The sequence below is a fragment of the Chrysochloris asiatica genome, unplaced genomic scaffold (assembly GCF_000296735.1).
Source record: "Chrysochloris asiatica unplaced genomic scaffold, ChrAsi1.0 scaffold00003, whole genome shotgun sequence".
In the NCBI taxonomy this organism is placed as follows: Eukaryota; Metazoa; Chordata; class Mammalia; order Afrosoricida; family Chrysochloridae; genus Chrysochloris; species Chrysochloris asiatica.
Window position 1 is genome coordinate 34,763,569 of NW_006408521.1, and position 9,996 is coordinate 34,773,564.

Genomic DNA, 9,996 nt, shown 5'->3' on the forward strand with positions numbered 1-9,996 from the left:
GAAGCATTTGTGAGACAAGAAAATCAATAGTTTTGTGTATTTAATGTCTCCTCAGCAAGCAAAGTCACAGGAAGAAAACAATGGCATTTTGTATGTAATGTTCTACAATCAGGAAATAAATCTCCTCAAATGATCAAAGTTGGAGGTGTACATTATCTAAGAATTGGCAATTTAGTATGATCTGATAAATCATTTCACCTGACTTAAATACATGTAGAGAAGGGCTGATAAAATGGTACCCTATTTTACATATATGAATGATGACTTTTTTCAATCATTCTCTGTAACGTAAATTTAATGTAATGTTTCAGATATGGGAATCATATGTCTTTTATTCTTGTTGACTCAATCACATTGAAAATCATACATGTTAGCAAGCTGCTGTTGTTTTTCTTTTCATTTGGTGACAGCAATGCATTTCCAATGTGGTTGTCACACATCTAAATAAAATGTCCATACACAGCTACTCGAGGACTTGCTTTTTACCGTGCAAGTAAAGATCTAAATTATTTCTGTAAGAAAATAAATCAACTACAAGTATCATTCACATTAGAAGGTCCCTGATGGAGTGAAACATAACACAAAGCAAAACTCGACATTTTTAAGTAGACTGGGCTCACTGGTCAGAAAGAGAGTGGAGGAACCAGAGACTATGTTGTGGGGTGACATCAAGAACATCATACAGAAAGAAAGCAAAGGGTCATAAATAAGACAAGAAAGAAGGAAAAGACCAAAACAATGTTAGAAAAGACTCTTGCTATCCAGGGTTGAAATGCTACAACAAATGAAAGAAATGAGGAGGTAAAAGAACCAAACAGAAAACTTCAAAGGGCAGCTAGAAAAGACAAAACCAAATATCATAATGAAATATGCAGTTAGAAATATGAAATATGGAGTTAGAAAACTGAAATGGAAGAATACATTCGGTATTTCTCTAGATGAGTGATCTGAAGAAAAAACTCAAATCTTGGCTTGTAATGGTGAAGGACTCTAGGGGCAAACTATTGAACGATGCCGTAAGTGTCAAAAGGAGATGGAACGGTCTCTCTGCATTGTGGTATGCTGAGATGGAAATAGGTAGGGATGGTAGATCGTGTCGTTCAGCATGATTCCTAGCTAGAAGCTGGATTCATCTGACAGCAGAGTGAAACTTGTACGTGCTGTAGTCCTTCATATACAGATGATGACTTTTTTCTCTTATGCATAAATGTAGACAGTTCTTCATATTAAAGTTGGAAGCGGACTTCTCTCCAGAATCAATCAACTTGTAAACATGGAAGATATGGCAAAGGAAAGAGTAAAAATTTTTTCTCCTATCATTCTTAGAACTCGCTAGATTGTAAGCTCTGTGAAAGCAGAATAACTTCTTATAAATCTAATGGATAACCAGAATAGATGTTGTTGTTGTTGTTAAGTGCCGTCGAGTCGGTTCCGACCCATAGTGACCCTGTACAGGGTTTCCGAGGGTGTAAATCCTTACGGGAGTAGAAAGCCTCATCTTTCTCCCGCGGAGCGGCTGGTAGTTTCGAACCGCTGACCTTAAGGTTCACAGCCCGATTCGTAGTAAATTAATATTTGAAATGAGTTAAAAAAAGAAGAAGGTGATGGAAGGAATACAGGGAGGAGGCACTGTACCACAAATAAATGATTGATGTTCAACCATTAAAAGAGGTAGGATAAGATCAAGAGCCAATGATACTGAAGGAGGAAGCTCAAGGTGCACTGAAGGCATTGGCAAAGAACAAGGTTCCAGTATTGATGGAACACAGATTGAAATCTTTCAACAAAGTGATGCAGCATTGGAGGCACTCATTCATCTATGCCAAGAAATTTGGAAGACAAATACCTAGCCAAACAATTGAAAGAGATCCATATCTGTGCCTATTCCTAAGAGAGGTGACCCAACAGAGTGCAGAAAGTATCAGACAAAATCTTTAATATCACATGCAAGTACAATTTTGTTAAAGATAATTCAAAACATTTGCAGCAGTACATTGACAGGGAGCTGCCAGAGGATCAGGCTGGCTTCAGAAGAGGATGTGGAATGAGGGATATCATTGCTGTTGTCAGATGGATCTTGGCTGAAAGTAAAGAATATCAGAAAGATATTTTCCTGTGTTTTATTGACTTCACAAAGGCTTTCAACTGTGCAGACCATGACAAGCTATGCACAACATTGCTGAGAATCAGTATTCCAGAAGGCTTAATTGTGCTCATGAGGAACTTCTACATAGACCAAAAGGCAGCTGTTCAAACAGAACAAGGGAACACCGAATGGCTTAAAATTGGGGAATGTGTGTGCCAGGATTATATTCTTTCAACATACGTATTCATTTTATATGCTGTCAAATAATTCAAGAATATAGATTATATGGAGAAGAACATGGCATCGGGATTGGCGAAAGATGCATTAACAACCTACGATATATAGATGATACAACCTTGACTGATGAAAGCAAAGAGGACTTAAAATACTGATGAAGACCAAATACGACAGCCTTCAGTATGGGTTACACCTAAATGTAAAGAAAACAAAAATCCTCACCACTGGACCAATAAACAACATCAAGATAAAAGGAGATAAGATTGAAGTTGCCAAAGACTTCATTTTGCTCAGATCAATCATCAACACTCTTGGAAGCAGCAGTCAAGAAATCAAATGATATATTGCATTAGGCAAATCTGCTGCACAAGACCCCTTTAAAGGTGAGCCTGACCCAAGCCATGGTTATGTTCAATTGCCTCATATGCATTTGAAAGTTAGATAATGAATAAAGAAGGCCATAAATGATCTTGAATTGATGCATTTAAGTTATGGTGTTTGAGTAAGATATTAAAAGTACCATGGACTGCCAAAAGAACAAACAAATCAGTGTTGGAAGTACAGCCAGAATGCTCCTTGTTATTGTTGTCATGTGTCGGGGAGTCGGTTCTGACTCATAGCAACCCTGTACAGGGTTTCTGAGGCTGTAAATCTTTACGGGAGCAGAAAGCCTCATCTTTCTCCCACGGAAGAGCTGGTAGTTTCGAACTGCTGACCTTGTGGTTCACAGCCCAATTCGTAACCACTACACTACCTGAGCTCCTTTAGAAGCATAATAAGAGACTCTGTTTCTCCTGCTTCAGATGTATTATCAGTAGGGACCAGTCCCAGGAGAAGCACATCATGCTCAGTAGAGGGTCAAAGAAAAAGAGGGAGACCCCCAATGAAGTGGATTGCCACAATGACAGCTGCAATGCGCTCAAGTGTAGCAATGATTATGAGGTTGACGCAGGACTGGGTAGTGTTTTATTTATTGGTTCTGACTCATAGAGACCCTGTATAGGGTTTCTGAGGAGCAGCTGGTGGATTTGAACTGCTGACCTATTGTTTGCAGTCCAGTGCTGATCCTACAGCACCACACCAGGAGTATACATATACATATATATTCTACTCTTATTCCCATACTCATTCAGTCTGTGTCTCTGTCAATGTATCTACACACAGAATACTGTTGTTTATATGTTTGTGTTTATATGTTTTATATGTTGTTTGTGTTTATATGTTTATATGATTGTGTATATGTTTCTATTTCTCTCTATTCCCTATAGCCCTTGCTTAACTACCTGTGTCTTCATCATTCTTCTGCCAAGCTCTCTCTTTTTGTATATTGCCCTCTTCCTTTTTGTATCAAGTTAACATGTGTCTATCCTCTAGCCAGTGAATTACTCTCACTTCCCACACACCCCTGATAACCATCAAAGAATGTTTCTTTTAGTATGAAAACCTTTGCTTGAGTTTTTACAATAGTGGTTTCAAACAATATTTGTCCTTTTGTGATTGGTTTATTTAATTTAGTATAATGCCCTCCAGGTTCATCCATGTTATGAAGTGTTTCACAGATGCAATGCTATTCTTCAACTTTGCATAATATTTCATTGTGTATATGCATCAAAGTTTGTTTATCCACTTTTCCACTGATGGGCATTTAGGCTGTCTCCATGTTTTTACTCTTGTAAATAGTGCTTTGATGAACATTGGTGTGTATATAGCTACTCTTGTCCTGGTTCTTATTTCTTGTGGATATATACCAAGTAGAGGGATTGCTGGATCTCACAGTACTTCTATTTCTAATTTTCTGGGGAAGCACCATAGCATTTTATAGTCCCACCAGCAATGTAGGAGGGAGGGTACCATAGCATTTTACAGTCCCACCAGCAATGTAGGAGGGAGGGTACCATAGCATTTTACAGTCCCACCAGCAATGTAGGAGGGTCCTAGTCTCTTCACACTCTCACCAGCATGTGGTGGTTTTAAAAAAATTTTTTTGAACATTGTTGTTAATGCTGGTGTGAGATGATATTTCATGGTTGTTTTGATTAGCATCTCTCTACTGTTTTGATTTGTCTTGGTAGGCTCAGCACTGGACTTTGAACCACAAGGTTGGCAGTTCAAAACCACCAGCTGCCGCTCAGAAACCGTATACATGGTCTCTATGAGTCAGAATGGACTCTACTACACTTAAAAAACAATCACAATGACATTGTATGTTGGCTACCCAAATGCCTGCTTTGGTGAACTGTCTTTTCATGTCCTGTGTCCATTTTTCAATTGGGTTGTTTGTGTTTTTCTTGTAGTGGTATTTTCGTTTTCTATAAATTTTAGATTAGTCCCTGTTCTGATATTTGTTACAACTTTTTTTCCCCCCAGTCTGTTGGCTCCCTTTTTACTCTTTTGGGAAATCTTTTGATGTATTGTTTAGGAGGTCCCTGCCATCTATTTTGTCTTCTGCTGCTAGTATGTTTTGGGCAATGTTTGGTAGTATATTTATGCCATGTATTATAACACTTAACAACAATAATAACATTAGAGTTCCTAAGTTTGTCCCCATTTTTAAAATAGTCCTTGATAATAGAAATGATCCTGGAAACAACATAAAAAAAAAAAAATCATCTTACAAATTGTTCTGTAATCCAAATATACAATAGCTTGTAAAACAATGGTTAGAAAACAAAAGCCAGTGTAAACAGACAGATGAAAATGACTAGATCAGTATGGGTTGGATACGGCTCTGACATTACAGTTTCCTTACTGCGTCATAAATGTCTGAAATCTGTTCCTTCAGCTGACTCCACTGCTCGGGATTTAGAGAAATACCTTTTCTTCCTGGTTTCATTTCACCTTCCTGATCCATCCAATATTCTCTAATATCAATTAGGACTTTCCCTTAAAAGTCCTGAGCACTGACATACCTCATTTTCCCAATCTGAAACATACTAGCATCTCAGCTGCTGCTGCTCTGCTTAGAGGATGAGAAGGCTCTTGAAGTTTCACCAGTTTTTTACTTCTTCACAGGTTTTTCTGGAGCAACTTGCTTTTTCCTTTTCAACTTTTTGTGATGCTGACTTCACTATCAGCATCACTGCCAGATGAGCTTTAAGAAACAAGTTCCTTTGATTTAGGCATTGTTCCGCTCCAGCAACCTAATAGCCTCCTGCTCTCTCGCTCACGACTGCAGCATGTCCAATAACTTATTCATTGTAGTTCTAAGTTTTGCATTTAGATCTTTAATCCACATTGCATTTGTTTTTATATATGGTGTGAGATATGGATCTTGTTTCATTCTTCTGCAAATGGATTGCTTGTTTTACCAGCAACATTTGTTGAAGAGTCAATCTCTTCTGCATGTAAGGTGTCTTGGCCCTTTGTCAAAGATCAGCTGGCTATATGTGGATGGATTTACTTTTGGGTTTTCAATTCACTTCCATTGATTTATGTATCATTCGTTGTACTAATATGAGGCTGTTTTGACCATTGTGATTATGTAGTAAATTTTGAGATCAGCGAGTGAGAGGCCTAAAAATTTGGTATACATATTCAGTTTCATCATCATTGGCTTTATTTGTTGCTGTATAAATTTGAATAATTGTGGTAGTTTACACTGTTGCTGCTGTTTAAGTGTCTTTAAGTTGCTTCTGACTTATAGTGACCCTGGTTTCCGAGACTTTAAATCTTCGTAGGAGTAGAAAGCCTCATCTTTTGTCCATGGAGTGCTGGATATTGGGCTCAACCTTGCCAAATTTTAGAACATTAGTTTCCTCTGTCAAAACTTAGGGTTTGACAGTGGTGAGTTGGAGATAGAATTTCCAAATTCAAGCACGAAATGTGGATTCAGTTCTAGTCAATATTCCCCAGGAACAGCTGCCTCTGGTCTACCAGTGAGGCATGCATGGTCTTAGGATTCTCAACTGGTTTCAGAAGAGTTTTCAGACTATGAATTAGGAATAAAAGCAGTGTTTCAGGCATTTTTGCTTCCTTTTGTGTATGCCATTGCATATGGAAATGTCAAGAGTCAGGGTAACTAGAGGGTAGCTAACAATAACAAAATGTACAGAGCAGGTAGTAATAGTTGCTAACAATGCTCTCTGCTCTACAGTCTGCACTACTGTTCTTCTTAACATAGTGTCTGGGTGTCACTATAAATCAGAGTTCTTCCTGATTTAGATTTTATTGCACATTCTTCTTATTAGAAACTTTTCTGGAAGCAATGAAGTAAGCATACAATCTTTGAGATTCTTTTGGATATATATCAACAATAACAACAACCAACTGACCATACAAATTTCAAAGTCAGTTATTTCTATATAGTAACTTTTTCATAGTCTTAATAAGACTATTGTTCAAATTTATATACCAATCAATAAAGTCAATGATGAATAAATTTAAGAGTTCTACCAAAGTCTTTAATCTGAAATTGATTAAACATGTAATTCATATGCATTGATAATTACTAGTGACTGGAATGCAAAAATTGGAATCAAAGACAAAGGATCAGTAGTTGGAAAATATGGCCTTGATAATAGAAATGATCCTGGAAATAGCATGATAGAACTTTACAAGCCCAATAATTTATTCATCGCAAATACCTTTGTTCAACAAAATAAATAGTGACTAGTACACACTGTGGAAGACCTAGTATGGTGCCATAGGATAAGCACTCAGCCTTAAGGTTAGTTTGAATCACAAGGTCAGTGGTTCAAACTTACCAGCCGCTCCTCGGAAACCCTATACAGGATTGCTATGAGTCGAACCGACTCGATGGCACTTAACAAAAGCAGCAATACACACTGAACTTACCAGATGGAATACAAAGGAATCAAATTGAGTGTATTTCTAGAAAAAGAAGATGGAGAAACTCAATATTATTAGCTAAAGCAATGCAAGGAGCTGACTGTGGAATAGACCATCAAATGCTCATATGTAAGTCCAGGCTGAACCTGAACAAAAATAAAACAAGTCCACAAGAGCTAAAATATGATCTTAAGTATCTCCCACCTGAATTTAGTAGCAATCTCAAGAACAGATATGACATATTCTACACTGAGGACTGAAGACCAGAGGAGTTGTGCGATGGTATCAAGAACATTATACACAAAGAAAGCAAAAGGTCATGAAAAAGAGAAGAGAGAAAAGACCAAAATGGATGTCAGAAGAGACTCTGAAGCTTGCTTCTGAATATAAGAGATGTTAAAGTGACTGCAAAAGATGATGATGTAAAAGAGCTGGACAGAAATTTTCAGTGAACAGTTAGAGAAGACAAAGTAAAGCATTATAATGAAATATGCAAAGATCTGGAGTGGCACAGCCAAAAGGGTGAACAGACTAAGTGTTTCTCAAGCTGAAAAAATTCAAGTCCAAGGTTGCAATATTGAAGGATTCTATGGGCAAATATCGAATGATGCAGGGAGCAGAAAAAGGAAATGGAAGGAATACACAGAGACTCTATGAAAAGGAATTGGTTAATGTTCAGTCATTTCAAGAAATATCATATGATTAAGTACTGATGGTACTGAAGAAAGGAATCTAAGCCACACTGAAAATATTGTCAAAAATAAGGTTCCAGGGATTAACCAAATGCAAATTGAAATGTTTCAATTAACTGATGCAGCATTAGAGTGGCTCACTCTTCTATTCCGAGAAATTCAGAATATTGCTACCTGGTCAACTGATTGGAAGAGATCCATATTTGTGCCCATTCCAAAGAAAGGGGATCCAACAAAATGCAATAATCATCAAGCAACATCATATGAAAGCAAAATCTTCTGAAGATAATCCAAAAATTGTTGCAGTAGTACATTGGTAGAGAGCTGCCAGAAATGTAAGCTGTATTCAGAAAAGGATGTGGAATCAGGGATATCAGTGTTCATGTCAGATGGATTTTTATCTGAAAACAGAGACTACCAGAAAGATCTTTACTTGTGCTTTATTGACAAAGCACAGAATTTTCTTTGTGGATCTTATCCAACTATGTGGATCATAACAAACTATGTATACGATTGCAAAAAAAGGATATTCTGTAATATTTAATTGTGTTCCTGAGGAATCTGTTCATAGATTAAGAGGCAGACATTAGAACAGAACAAGGAGATGCTAAATGTTTTAAAATCAAGCATGCAGCAGGGTTGCAGCCTTTCTCATAGTTATTCAGTCTGTATGCTTAGCAAATAATTCAGGAACTGGATAACATGAGGAAGAACATGGCAACAGGACTGGCAGCTCATTATCAACATGCAGTATGCAGATGACACAATCCTGCTTGCTGGAAGTGAAGAAGACTTAAAGTACTTGCTGTTATTAGGTTCAGAAAAAAACTGAAATTTGCTCTAGAGCATAAAGAAGTTAAAGTGAATGGAAGAAATGAGGGCATAAACGAACTAAACAGAAAATTTCAAAAGGCAGCTGAAGAAGACAAAGTATTATAATGAAATGCTCAAAGACCTGTAGTTAGAAAATCAAAGGGAAAACAAGTTCAGCATTTCTTGAGCTGAAATAACTGAATAAAAATTCAAGTCTCGACTTGAATTATTGAAGGATTCCATTGTCAAAATCCTGAATGATGCAGAAAGCATCAAAAGAAGGTGGCAGACATTTACAGAGATACTGTACCCAAAAGAAATGGTCGATGTTAAATCATTTCAAGAGGTAGCATATGATCAAGAATCAGTGGTACTGAAGGAAGAAGTTCAACCTGCATTACAGGCACTGGAGGAAACCAAGGGTAAAAGAATTGATGGAATGCACATTGAAACATTTCAACACACTGATGCAGACCTAAAGGTGCCCACTCATCTATGCCAAGAAATTTTGTAGGACAAATTTGCATAATGAGATACAGAAGTCATCAGACAGTATCATTAATATCACATGAACGTGCAATTTTGCTGAAGATGATTTAAAAACAGCTGCAACAGTACATCAACAGAGGACTGGCAGAAATTCAAGCCAAACACAGAAGACATAAAACTAGGGATATCACTGACACTATCAAATGAATCTTGGCTGAAACAGAGAATACCAGAAACATGTTTACTTGTGCTTTATTTACACAAAGGCTTTCAACTGTGTAGATCATGACAAATTATTGATAAGATTTCAATGAATGGGTATTCCAGAACACTTCATTGTGCTTATGAAGAACCTGTTTACAGATCGAGAGGCAGTTGTTATAACAGAATAAGGGAATACTAATTGGTTTAAAATTAGGAAGGTGTGTGCCAGGGTTCTGTCCTTTCACCATACTTATTATCTGTATGTTGAGCAAATAATCTGAGAATCTCTATTATGAGTAGAAAAATATTGCATCAGGATTACAGGAAGACTTATTAATAACCTATGATGTGCAAATGATGCAACATTGCTTGCTGTAAGCAAAGGGAACTTAAAATGCTTATTGCTGAAGATCAAAAGCTATTGCCTTCAGTATGGATTGCACCTCAATGTAAAGAAAATAAACATCCATACCACCGGACCAATAAATAACTTCATAATAAATAGAGAAAAGATTGAAGTTGTCAAAGACTGCATTTTGCTTAGATCCATAATCAGCACACTAGAAGCAGCAGTCAAGAAATTAAATGGGGGAACAAACAAGATGGCAGATCGAGTGGACGTATAGCAGAGAGCTCTGTCAACAACAACACAGAATACCCAACCAAGCAGGTTCAGGGGATGGTCCC

The 9,996-nt window shown here is 37.2% G+C and overlaps 1 pseudogene; it reads right to left on the minus strand.

Annotated features, from left to right (window-relative positions):
• Positions 1-5,057: 5,057 nt before the first annotated feature.
• On the minus strand, positions 5,058-5,446 carry LOC102813716 (annotated as a pseudogene).
• Positions 5,447-9,996: the final 4,550 nt, after the last annotated feature.